Source organism: Euprymna scolopes, chromosome 26 (assembly GCF_053919585.1).
Source record: "Euprymna scolopes isolate OS-2025 chromosome 26, ASM5391958v1, whole genome shotgun sequence".
NCBI classification, from domain to species: domain Eukaryota; kingdom Metazoa; phylum Mollusca; class Cephalopoda; order Sepiida; family Sepiolidae; genus Euprymna; species Euprymna scolopes.
The window spans coordinates 90739886-90755044 of NC_136507.1; the positions used below are offsets into that span (position 1 = coordinate 90739886).

Here is a 15159-nt window from a genome sequence, read left to right on the forward strand (position 1 = left end):
GCTGGTTTTTACCTCACATTAAAAACGGCCTTGTGCCTAATTTGCTCAGTGGGGGAGCAAATAAATACCATCTGTTCCGGCAGATGCTGCAAGCTATGACTAGTCCAGACCAGATGTGGGGGCAACCCCACATGCCTGACCATTAACCAGCTCCCATTTCCCACCTCTCGGGAGCTGGTCCCCTTTTTCCCTTCCCCCTCCCTTCACTCCTCACATTAAAAATCGGCCTTGTGCCTAATTTGCTCAGTGGGGGAGCAAATAAATACCATCAAAGTGTAGTATCTGTCCAGTAGATACACCCCTTCGGGGGCCAGGCGGTCAAGATCAAAGTGTAGTATCTGTTCCGGCAGATACTGCAAGCAAAGACCATATGTGGGGGCAACTCCACATATAAGACCTTGGTCAATGTAGGGGCAACCCTTCATACCAATTGTCACTATCCAGCTCCCCTACTCCCCGGGGAGTTGGTCCCCATTTCCCCTTCACTCCTCACTTTAAAAATCGGCCTTGTGTCTAATTTGCTCAGTGGGGGAGCAAATAAATACCATCTGTCCGGTAGATACTGCAAGCAAAGACCATATGTGGGGGAAACCCCACATATAAGACGTTGGTCAATGTAGGGGCAACCCTTCATACCAATTGTCACTATCCAGCTCCCCTACTCCCCGGGGAGTTGGCCCCCATTCCTCCTTCACTCTTCACATAAAAAATCGGCCTTGTGCCTAATTTGCTCGGTGGGGGAGCAAATAAATGCAGCTTTCTTGGCCTTTTGGCCAAGATCAAAGTGTAGTATCTGTTCTTTAGATGCTGCACTTATTTTCTTGTTCTCTTTCGGTAGAGGAGCAGTCCTTCACGACTGAGACGTTTTTTTGATTTTTGTACCTCTTCTTCACATTTAAAAAACGACCCCAGTGTCTAACTCTGTCCCGTGGGGAGGCATTACAAATAGGTACTAGACACTATCCTCAAGTGCTTAACGTTTCTCTGTACAGGATTTTGTCAGGACAATCTGACAAAAGTATACGTTTCCTTACAAGTAAACCCGGACTAAAAATTAAAATAACGTAGTATTCGAGGCTCAAATAAGATCTTTATGGTAAGGCTAGCCATTACTAGCTTTTATAAGGAACTATCCTGGGTACCCCGCGTTGCTCGGGTGTTTGTAGGTGTGCGGGTGTTTGTAGATGTGTGTTAGGCAAAAAGAAAAAAAAGTGGTAGTGGCAGGCAGGCTCGAACCCGTACCGCGAAGGAGGAAAAGAACGTGAAAAAAAAAAAAAAAAACGTGACGTGTTTGTTGTTGTGCCCATCGCCAAACCGGCTAAACAATCGAAAACAGGCGATGATTTTCGAAAATATCGGCGGAAAACACGAGCCTTCCCTGTAGAAAAGTGCGCAGTTGAGGGTGAAGGAATTAATGTTTTTAGTTAATTTTTCGTATTTGTCGCCCGAAGAGTCGTGCTTCAAAATGATACCGATTTCGTGAAAATCCGTCGGCTCTATCGAAAGTTTAAGGCAGACATACAAACATATACATAATACATACATAGATTTAAACAGACAGGTGAGATTTATATTGTAGAAGATGAGGCTCTTTCACCAAGAGATGTTGCCTCAAGTAACAGCATGAAGCTGGATACTCCACCAGACAAGAAGTATTATGATCCTGGAATCCAGTAAGACCAAGAGACCACAAGGATGACATATTATAATATACTTACATAGTCAACTGGGGAGAGGAAAATTTTGTTCTCAATTTCTTTACTAATTCTATGTTTAAGATGTAAAGAAGAATTCATGGAATATTCGAATATCTCCGTATATCGTATAGATATCAAGCGTAAACTTCTAAGAAAGGACTCCAGAGTACTTCGAATGAATTAAAAGGAAACAAAAAACAAAATGTATATCTCGGGAATTGTTGTTTAGAATGCTCTATATTACCTTGGAAGAGTACAAAATCGACTTCGAAATCTAGTGGGAATGCTCGTATCTCTTCTCTATATTCCCCATTGCTGACAGACGAAACGTTCCCAGCCTCTCTTTCTCTCTCTTTGTTTCTATTATTATTTTCATCATACAGTCGACTGAGCTCCGATTTTTGATTCAATTTGACATGCACAACAAAATCACCTCTGACTAGCGTAACTATCATCTTCAATGTACATAAAATCAAAAGATTTTGTTCATTTCCCAAATTGCCGAACACAGCACTCTGACACTGCTTCCCTGTTAACTACAACATGGTCATCTCCACGCCCAATGTCAGAAAGGACTTGTCCATCTGTCCACCTAAGTACTAAAATCCTGCCCTTTGCACTTGTCGTTTCAATTTGATTCATCAACTCAATGAATTTCCTTTAATTTATAAACAACTCGCGACCACTCCTTTGGTTGTGGCACTCGCTAATTAACCCTCTTTTGTCTAAACCACACTAATATATAAACAAAGACATTCACCAAAAGGTTATGCTGGTCAGATTAACCAGGGGTCCTTCCCCCTTTGCCCGTGTCAAACCAGGTACGACTGAATACATGTTCGTGCCGCCGCTCTCTTGGTGGGTAGATATGGCATCTTCATTGATGAACCATTAGCTGTAATTAAACAGCAAATCGATGTTCTTTTTACATTTTTGTCGCAACACGCCGACGCTATGAGTTTTATAGTTATGAAATATGCCTTGACACCTATCCTCGAGTGGTCCTTGGTCTTTTGTAAGTATAGACTAATTAGCATGAAATATAAAGATTATTGTCGCGCAGCTAATGAATGGATAATAATATAAAACCACAGAAATCATCTCAACGTTTCGTCCGATATTCACGAGGGCTTTCTCAAGAGTAAAGTTGAAAAAATGTACCAGCATTTATATCACCGCTCTCTTGTACTTCGCAAACTGTTGAGATCGGTAACACTAGCCTGAAAGTAGAATTTGCTTCCGTTTAGAAAAATAACAATTTATAAAAAATTCGCCATTCAAAATCACTCATATGTGCTAAGCGATACAGTTGACTAAACAGATATTAAAAAAACGTACGTGAATAAATTGACTATTTTTCATGTAACATGGAAGTATGGACAGTTAACTGCATTCAAAAAGTATCTTAGCCATTTCGTGAGATTCAACCATTCAAAATTAAGTGTAATTTTATTGAAAACGTATGCATATAAAATTAAAGGAACGGCGGTTGAATGTATTTGGATCAACCCAGTAATGGTTTCGTGATTTCTTTTTAACTCGGCATTGGTTGGCTTATTGATTGAGAAATCGGTCAGATATTTACACAATACGAAGCTCTTACTTCGTCAGTAACTATGACCACGGGGTGGAACGATAAAATTGTCGTCATAAAAAAGACGACATGATTCCATTTCCGTTTGATGAAAACGGTTTTCTTTTTTGTTGTTGAAGACCATCTATTAGGTGGTCAGTTATATACAAATCCCAAGAGCAACACGAGGCTTCTATCATGTCTGAAAGTGAGACAATGTGCAACGAGCGAGATCGGAGATGCGCCGCTGTACAATGCTTGCTCTCTACCGATCCAAGTAATGACAACAGAACTATTGCCAGAACCTTACAAATGCATCACTGGATTGCCACGAATAACAGGGACATACTCAGAGTGGTGAAAACAAAGTTTTCGGCCAGGGTTATGATCTTTGGTGTGGTTTCAAGGGAGAACCATGTCATGCCACCTCATATCTTCGAAGTCGGCTTAAAAGTCAACACCAAAGTGAGCCTAGATGTGCTGAAAAGTGTGGTGATCCCCTGGTGCAATCAGGTGGCCGCTGTCAGACACTGGGTGTGGCAACAGGACTCGGCACCGGCCAACAAGTCCAAAGAGACCCAGGCTTGGCTTCAGAAGGAGTGCTACGACTTTGTACCCTTGTCTCAATTATCCCCCCTCCCCCGACCTGTTCCTGCTGCATTACTTCGTCGTAATACGTCAATAAGTCAACATGACCTCCCACAACTCCAAAGCCAGCCTGATCGTCGCCATCCGCTGAGTATTCTCAAAGCTCGCTCTGGCACTTGTAAAAAAGGCATGCTCCCAATTCAGGACCCGTATCAAAACTATGATTGAAGTTATATACATATCTGTGTATATATATATATATATATATATATATATATATATATATATATATATATATATACATGTTCACACACACACACACACACACACGCACGCACGCACACACACATGCACGCGTTCACACACACACACACACACATATATATATAACTACTTCATTTACTCACATAAATTTAATATACGAAAGTATAGATTTATGCGTAAACTTTAAGTATTTACTTCAAAAGTGCTCAATACGTAGGTAGAGCTATAGCCATATATATTTTATAAATTACTATATATATATATATATATATACTAGCATATATTTTTTTATAAATTACTATAAGTATATATATATATATATATATATATATATATATATATATATATATATATACTAGCAGTTCCACCCGGTTTTGCTGGGGCCCTATGTACTGTTCATAATGTTATGTGCCTATGTATATATTAAAAAGTGTGAATATGTACGGTAATGCCCTTCTATATAATAGACTTCCTTAACTACTATAGAGAAAAGTTGGTAGAGATCGCAGACGTCAAATATTTTTTAATTTTGACCCTTAAACATTTAGTGTTTTGGGCTCAAATTAAGTAAAATGTTTGACCCATGTCCAAGTAGCCTACATCTAAAATTTCAAGCGTTTAGACCAAAAATTGGCGGAGGAGTTTGGTATAGTCTGCAAAGGTCAATTTCGTAAACTTCGACCTCTTGCCAGCAAAATTTTTGCCCAGAAAAGTAAAAAAATTGCTGCGTGACCAAATACCCTTTATGTAAAATTTCAAAAGTTTAGGCCCAAAGTTGGCTGAATAGTTTTCTAGAGACCGCAAATGTAACATCTTTTGAACTTTGACCCTTGAAAGCCAAATTTTCAGCAGACCAAGGATTAAAAAGCTTGCTCTTTGTCTGAATACACTTCATGTAAGCTTCCAAATGTTTAGACAAGGAATTGGCTGAGTAATTTGGTAGAGATTGCAGAGGTCATTTTTTAAAAACTTTGGCCATTATTATGACCCCTTAACATTTATTGTTTGGGGCTCAAATCAAATTATAAAGTTGGAACCATATCCAAGTAACCTATATCTAAAATGTCAAGTGTTTAAACCCAAAATTGGCGGAGGAGTTTGGTAGAGTTCTCAAACAACAAAATTTCTGGCTGAAAACCGATTATATATCAATACCTCTTATGTAATATCTCGAGTCTGTAGACCGAAAATTGACACAGTTATTTGGTAGGAAAATGTACACGGACAGATAGACAGGCGGACAGACATACATACATTTTCTCTTTATTAGATATATAGATAAACACATATTTGGAATATATAAAATATGTTGCATTATTTTTTAATGATAAATATTCGAAATTGCACATATGGTTACGAAAAATTGTAACGCATAAGGAAATATAATACATAATGTTCTTATTTTATATTTGGTGTTCTTGATTTGAGGAAAATCTAATATATAAAATGCTATATGTTACACTTTTGACTATCTCCCTATTTTGAAACTGTATCTCCTCTGAAACTAAAAGTCGCAGAGCGGCGCTAGGGACGCCAAAAGATTGGATTTTTTACTGACTGTTATTTTTTTTTTGGGGGGGGGGTCTTTGGCCGGTTAGAATAGATTTTAAGGTGTAAAAAATGGGGCAAAATTTAAAATAATATTAACAAGACACTATATATATATACACACATACATATATATATATGTAACTATATACATGTACATATATATACACACATATATATGTGTGCATATATATGCAAGTATATATACACATATACATATTATATATACATACACATATGTATATGCATATATATACGTGAATATATATATACATACATGTATATGAGTGTGTACATATACATGTACGCATATATATGTATAAACATATATATATATATATGCATATATATATAAACATACAGACACACGCACACACCCAAACACCCCCCCACATATATATATATGTGTGTGTGTGTGTGTGTGTGTGTGTGTGTGTGTGTGTGTGTGTGTGTGTGTGTGTGTGTAAAGCGGATAATTATTTTCCCTAACGAGCCAACATATGCACGGGGTTGAGTAATGTAGGTTGTATTTTTATGATTTGGACAAGATTTTGATCCTGATGAATCGATTAATCACACTTTTTTAGAATCCAATGTGATTCATCAGGATCAAAAAGTGTGACTTTGTATGCTGTCCGTATGAGTGAGGATGTACCTAACTGTAAGTAATTCAAGTTCTCCCTTTGTTAAAAAAAATACCGTCACAGAAATGTTATATATAAAAAAGTATATATATATATATATATATATATATATATATATATATGTGTGTGTGTGTGTGTGTGTGTGTGTTTATAGTGATATATGCATATATGATTACAACGATAAGCGTAGACATTATCTTAAAACAAGTGCCCTGCAAGTATATATTAGAGAGAGTTGTTAGTAAAATAGGGAAAATTGAAATAAAAAAATTAAAACAAAATACTTTATTATGAATCCAACAAAAATTCACACAACACTTGAAGAATATTATTTACTACGAAAATTAATTGCTCTAATTTTAATGCATGAATAAAATTGTAATTTATTCAAATTTTTACACGAATTGACTTTTCTAATTTATATATATATATATATATATATATATATATATATATATATATAAAGAAGCATGAATGGAAACTGTAAATAAAAATTGACATGTAAAATATATTTTCGACAGAATACACTAAACAAACTTTATTAATCCTTATTCCTCAGAATTTGAAATCATACAAAATTGTTCCCATGAGAGGAAAAATGTTTTTTTGCAAATTATACAATATAGCAACGACAAAATTTTTTTGGTGGTAGCATTATATGAAACTGCATTATATGAAACTGCATTATATGAAACTGCATTATATGAAACTGCATTATATGAAACTGCATTATATGAAGGTGGTCATGAAATGCACAATGATATTTGTAAAATGTTTAAAAAAAATTAATAAAATCGAGAAGAAACCAAAAGTGGAAATTCTAAAGTAAATTTAAGTTTTTTGGCAAACTCAAGAAACAATATATATGTTCGGAATTTCTATCAATCTCAATTAAGTATAATGAAGTTTAATAATTCCAATTGTATACACACCCAAACCCACACATGAATATATATATGTATATATATATATATATATATATATAAAAATGTTTACCACATTGAGCTCTCATACCCGGATTTCCTCCTGGAATTATTCCATTATAACACTATGTATATATATATATATATATATATATATATATATATATATATATATATATATATATATATATATATACACTTGTGCCCGATATTATTCATACCCCTCGGATCTTTGAGATTTCTATAAGAATATTGCTCAAACCAGAAGGTAGACAATATTAAAGGGATTTCAAACAATAAATCAAGCATAAGCATTTAATTTAAACTCAACAAATAAATAAATTATGCAAGTTTGAAACATTATACAAAGAAAAACAATAATGGCACTAGTTCAAAATTATTCATACCTCTCTTACTAATAGTCAATAGCATGCCCTTTATTCTTAATAACTGCCTGTAACCGTTTTGGATATTTATCAACAAGGTTTTATAAGCATCAACACTGATTTCTGACCATTCTTCAATGCAGTAGTTCTCCAAATCCCTCAAATTTCTAGGTTTCCGCTTTTTAACCTCAGTTTTCAATATGTGCCAGAGGTTTTCGATAGGGTGCAGGTCGGGACTCTGGCTAGGCCATTCCAAAACATTAATTTGATTATCCTCAAACCATTTCTTGACTATTTTGGCAGTATGTTTTGGATCATTATCCTGTTGAAGGACCCAGTTTGGTCCTAAATGGAGCTTCTCCGCATCCTGTCTAATGTTTTTCTGGAGTATCTCCAAATATTGCTCCTTCAACATGGTTCCATCTATCTTGATCAAACTACCTGGACCACTAGCCGAAAAGGAGCCCCAAAACATTAGGCTACCACCACCATGTTTCACTGTGGGTATGGTGTTCTTTGGGTTGTAAGCTTCTCCTTTCTTCCTCCAAACGTAAGAAGCATCCATATGGCCAAACAATTCAATTTTTGTTTCGTCAGTCCACAAAATACTTGAGAAAACGGACTTTGGAGAATTCACATGGGTCCAAGCAAACTTTAGACGTGCTGCAAGGTGTTTTCCGGTGTGCAATGGAGTCCTTCGTGGTCTTCTTCCTTTCAGACCATTTTCATGCAGAGTCCTTTGCAATGTTTGCCTTGATATTTTTATGCCAGAAAACTCCAGATTTTCTAAAATGTCCTTAGTAGTGGTGGTTGGATTTGCATTAACACTTCTTACAATATTCCTGGTGGTTCTAGCAGACAGTTTCCCTTTCCTTCCTCTACCAATCAAGTTGTTTGTTGTGTGGTGGCTCTGGAATTTTTTGATTATGCTCTGTACTGTTGCTGTAGGGACCTCGAATTTCTTGGAAATTGACTTGTAACCTAAACCATCCTTATGTGAATTCACAATTTTAGTCCTAAGATCATTACTAAGCTCTTTTTCTTCCCCATTCTAATAATTTTTATTCTTTTATTGGTTTTCAGTTGATATCATTTTAATTTCTGAAAAATGCAAAAAACGAAATGAAATTAATCAAAGGTTGTATAAAAGCATTCAAAATAAAAATCAAACAAGAAACAAACAGTCAGAAACTCGATTAATACTGAAAAAATAAGGGGGTATGATTATTTTTGAACATTGCAGATTTTATAAATAGCTGTATATTTCTTTTATTACAAGTATCCCGAGATTCTAAAATGACGAAAATGATCAGAAGAGGTTTATTAAGAATATGAATCAATATGGACGTAAACAATAAATTCTTACAAAGTTACACCTAATAAACTCAATTTTCAAGGGGGGGTATGAATAATATCGGGCACAAGTGTATATATATATATATATATATATATATATATATATATATATATATAAAGAGAGAGAGAGAGAGAGGGGAGAGAATGGGAGTGGAGAATGAATTCACAAAGACTATATATTTGAAAATATGGAATGAGTCATTTAATTTATAAGGGTATCCATAAATTTGTTGGCATAAAGAGTCCCTTTTAACCCCTAACTAAACATATGTATATCCTTATTAAATAAATGACTCATTCTATATTTTCCAATATATAGTTTTTGTGACTTCCTTCTCCAATCTTATTGTTTCCTGTATAAGCATTTGTTGGGCTTTATATTATATCGATAAGTCTCCGCTTAAAGCATTGAATTTACTCTCTTCTATCTATCCTCAATATATATATAGCTATATATCTATAAAAGTGAACGTGTATGTATGCCTGTGTGTGTCTGTCTGTCTATTATTTGCATAATATTGGCGTAAAAAGTTTACAGGAAACACAAAATTGTTTCCATATATAATTATGTATACGTATACGTATATATTTATGCTTAATCTATCTATAAAAGTGAATGTGTTTGTTTATCTGTGTGTCTGTCTACGCAATAACTCTGTCAGTTTTTAGTCTACAGACTCGAAATTTGATACATAGAGTACTGAGATTTGGAAAAAATCTATGAGATCGGTTTTCGGCCAGAAATTTGTCTGTTAAAGGGATTAAAGTTCAACGATTTTACCTATTAGATTTCTACCAAACTCCTCCGATAATTTTGGGTCTAAACACTTGAAAATTTTTTATATAGGCTCCTTAGACATGGATCTAACTTAATAAATTTAGTTGAGCCCAAAACAATAAATGTTCACGGGTCATAATAGGGGTCGAAGTTAAAAAAAATTGACCGTTATTTATTTTATTTTATTTTTTTTGCTCAGCATACACCTCCAAACACACGGACAACGCCGGGACCCCATGCTAGTATATATATAAACTGAACGTGTGTGTGTGTCTGTCTGTCTGTCTGTACATTTCCATACACAATAACTTTGTCAATGTTTAGTCTACAGACTCAAAAATTTATATACAGGGTACTGATATTTGAGGAAATCTTTGTGATCGGTTTTTGTCCAGAAATTTGGCTGTTAACGAGTCAAAGTTAAACGATTTGACATTTGAGAACTCTACCAAACTCCTTCGACAATTTTGGGTCTAAACACTTGAAATTTTAGATATAGTTTCCTTGGACATGGATCTAACTTAATAACTTGATTTAAGCTCAAAACAATAAATTTTAAAGATGCATAATAGGGGTCAAAGTTAAAAAAAATTGACCTGTTTCTTTATCTTGTTTTTCTTTTTCTTTTTTTTTTGCTCAGCATACACCGCCAAACAACAGGGCAACGTCGAGCACCCATGCTAGTATATCTATAAAAGTGAACGTGTCTGTGTGTGTGCATTTTCCTTCGCAATAACTCTGTTAATTTTTAGTCTACAGATTCGAAATTTGATATACAGGGCACTGAGATTTGGGAAAATCTATGTGATCGGTTTTCGACCAGAAATTTGGTTAATGGGTCAAAGTTGAACGATTTGACCTTTGAGAACTCTACGAAACTCCTCCGAAAATTTGGGGTTTAAACACTTGAAATTTTTGATATAGGTTCCTTGGGCATGGATCTTACTTAATAACTTGATTTGAGCCCAAAACAATAAATTTTAATAGGGGTCAAATTAAAAAAAAATACCTTTTTTTCTTGCTCCTGCATACACCTTCAAACATCGGGGCAACGCCGGGCCTCCATGCTAGTAATCCTATGAATTCGTTGTTATTTTGTGTGTATTGATATTCATATTAAAACACCCTCTTTTCTATTTATTTAAAAAGAAAATACAATTTTCTAATATATGGGTTCTGGAATTGCATTCATTAGCAAAAGATCCACCTAATTTGAATATTCTTTTAAACATTCATTTTAATTAATTCCTCATTAGATTTTTCGGTTTTCTGATGGGCTGATCATCTGTAGTTAACTATTACGTGCATATATATTCATGCAGCTATTCTATACGATTTTTACTTGCATAATATTGGCGTAAAAAGTTTACAGGAAACACAAACTTGTTTCTATATATATTTATGTATACGTATATATTTTTGTTTAATCTATCTATAAAAGTGAACGTGTTTGTCTATCTGTGTGTCTGTGTGTCTGTGTGTGTACATTTCCCTTCGAAATAACTCTGCCTATTTTCAGTCTACACACTTGAAATTTGATATACAGGGTACTGAGATTTAGGAACATCTTTGTAATCAGTTTTCGGCCATAAATTTGGTTGTTAAGGAATCAAAGTTCAACGATTTTACTTTTGAGCCCTCTACCAAACTCCTCCGACAATTTTTTCGTCTAAACACTTGAAATTTTACATAAAGTGTATTCATGTTTAATTATCAATATATAAATGTATGCATGTATGGTTGCATGTCTGCCTAAAACTTTCGACAGAATTAGAATAAAATATTATACGAATCTGGTTCGCTTGAAAGCCAAATTACAACGCAATATTACGAAAATAAACAAATACTTGTTACTTGTTTAAAATTTATAATTGTAAATTACAAATAAGGAAAATATATGTTTATTTATAATTATAAATTTCAAACAAGTAAAATATTTTTTTTCATCTGGAATGTTGCGGTCTAATTTGGCTTTATTGGATTTTTTGAACCGGTCCTGACACACACACACACTATATATATATATATATATATATATATATATATATATATATATATATATATATTGGTAGCCAAATTCAATAATGAAATGCTCATATATTTGGTTCTATGGGACAAAACTATTTTATTTTATTCAAATCAACGCTTCTGTAACGGAACTCACATCCCTGGCATATATGTAGTATTTTAATATTAATAAAGTCAACGGAAAATTAAGTTTTAAAAAATAATTAAAATACATTTCTGTTAACAGAAAATAAACACATTTTTTTATTAATTTCTATATCGATTCCAATAATCCAAAAAGGTCTGGGTTATTCTCCTAACATTTTTAACATTTATATTTAAATAAATAATTATTTCCATTCATATTTAAATAAAGTAATATTTCCATATATATATATATATATATATATATATATATATATATATATATATATATATATATATATATACATATATATATATATATATATATATATATATATATATATATGATGTTATGCAGGAGACAATCTTCATTATTGCAATCATAACGGAAAAACCCGTTTTAATGTGAATGATTACGGTTTCGCTCTCACTTTTTGTAAGCTGTATCGAGGGATTTTCGTTTTTATGAATAAAATCGAGTGAAATGGGAAACGATACGTTTAATTAAAAAAAAATTGCGATATATTGCATTAGAAAAAAACGAGAGGCATTATATGTCTAAAATAACGATACGTCATGACTGATCAGGTTCAAACCTGAGAGACATTCCCTCTGTTTGCAGAGAGAAGGTTCCTTCAACAAACGTGAATAGTCTCCAAGATCTTCAGGTTATAGCTCGAATAAACATGACTCAGAATAGTGAATGAGTCAACCCCAATGTTCTTGGCACATGCCGTGGTTTTAAGTAAATGTTCTGCTATAAAAGACCCGAATGTGTTAATAAAAACGTCTGTTAGTCGGTAAATATATTATATATATATATATATATATATATATATATATATATATATATATATATATATATATATATATATAATATTTATGACGACACTATATATACGTATTTCAAGGTTGTACCAGTGGATTAATTGCGCTGAATCAACCATAAAAGGTTGGAAAGAGTCAGCGCAAATTCATCAGCGATATTGAAAAACTGAAACAATTGAAACCACTGGCACGATCTTGAAATATGTATATATATTGTCGTAATCAATGTTGTATTTTCAGCTCTCGCATCCAGGATCGAGCACTTTATTGGATTTTTGACATCGCCTCATGACACGCTATATATATATATATATATATATATATATATATATATATAGCTGAATGTATGTGTGCGTGTGTGTGTGTGTGTGTGTGTCTGGTCACAAATAGGCCCCTATATGGTTGACTATTTTAAAAAACTGATTGCATATAATGATAGATATATCGAGACACTGGAAGAACGGTGGTTCACTAAAATTGTGTGGTCTGCGTTCGCGCCTGGCACACAAAGTATGAAGATAAAAAAAATTCAAAATAAAAAAAAACACGTTTACCAGGGTTTTTGATATAGATGAACATAATACTTTGATAAGTATGTTTTAACTTAAATGCGGTTGGTATAATCAAGTTGTAGGGTCTGCATTCGCGCCTGGCCTCCATAGAATGGAAATAGGCACAGACTTTAATAAAGACTTTGCATATCTATCTGCGTAAGTATACTTTGATAATTATGTTTCAGTTTGAAGAAATATGGTATAATAAAATTATGGGGTGTTCGTTCGCACCTGACCTACATAGAATAGAAATATGCCACAAAGTTTAACAAGTTTTTTTTTTTAAATATAGATCCACAGAATATTGTGATAAGTGTTTCAGTGTGAACAGGTATAGTATAATAAATTATGGGGCTTATCTATTTTATTTTTACGTTCATCATATTTTGCTTTGGTTTTGATACCCCCAAATTCAACCCAAATTGACAACCCTTCCTTTTCATAACCTATCATACTTTCATAAATCAGAGTCCATTTTCTGTAGGCTGTTTTTGAACCCAGCTAACGACGGCTACTTTTGCTAGTATATATATATATATATTTATATATAAATATATATATATGTATATATATATATATATATATATATATATTGGTAGCCAAATTCAATACTGAAGTGCTCATATCTTTGGCTCTATAGGACAAAACTACAAGAAAATTTGCAGGCTTTTGGAAGATTATGTGACTATTCTATTGTTTCCATAATATGAGAATTGGTAAGAGAGAAGCTATATTTTCTAACCAATAGATTATGCTCAAATTTGCGTACATTTGTATATATATATATATATATATATATATATATATATATATATACATGTCAGTTTTGCTGCTTCTCTTGTCTCCCCATATGGTCTTGGGAAGCCACCAATATATGTATATGATTAAAAGAATTGGTGAAATTACTTTCCAAAACAGAACAGTTTTGCACCATTCTCTGTCCTTTTTACATTATATATATATAACCCGAATAACAAGAAATATTACATAGGCATGACTTCCTTAGATTTCAAAACCCGATACTATGACCACAAAAGCACATTCAAAAAAAAAAAAAACACCGTATAAAAACAACACTAGCGAATAAATACTGGGAACTCAAAGAAAGCGGACATTCGCCGGTAGTCGAATGGAAAATAATGAGACAAGCTACCACATGCAGACATTTAGACGACCCATGTAAATTATGCCTCCATGAAAAATTTTCTATCCTGTACTTTAAAGAACCTCAAAATCTATTAAACTGTAGGCGGGAAATAGCAAACAACTGTGTTCACAAAATAAAACTTACTCTAGGATAGCGATACAAAATAGCTTTAAAACTAGCAATAACAATAGGAAAAAAAACAAAAAACAAATAAATAAATTAAATAAACATGAATATACATAAACGATCACATACATATATGTATATATATGTATATATATATATATGTATGTATATATGTATATGTATGTGCATTGTTGTGTGCACATAGGTATATTTATATGTATAAAAAAAAAAGAGAACGACCACCTAAAACCACTAATCTAGTTCTAAAACAGATCCTTTGTTTGATAAAATGCATGCCCATTGGCTGGTAGGAAGGGGCGCGGTGGATACTAGGAAGCTGATTGGCCGACTAGAAATCCTCAACATATATAAAAACAAGAAGCAACGACAGAATTCGCGCATAAGCCTGACGAATCCTATAGTTGGATGAAACGCAGAATATTCAGTGTAGCTTAATCGCCATATATATTTTATAAATTAATATATATATATATATAGATAGATAGATATAGATATATATATATACATATATATATACACATATATATACATATACATATATATACACATATATACATATATATATATATATATAT

At 33.3% G+C, this 15159-nt stretch overlaps 1 long non-coding RNA gene and 1 pseudogene across 1 annotated transcript in view; one reads left to right on the forward strand and one right to left on the reverse strand.

Annotated features, from left to right (window-relative positions):
• Positions 1-15159, reverse strand: part of LOC145248257 (uncharacterized) — a 104919-nt gene that overhangs the window by 67472 nt on the left and 22288 nt on the right. The window lies entirely within an intron of this gene.
• On the forward strand, positions 753-911 carry LOC145248444 (U2 spliceosomal RNA; annotated as a pseudogene).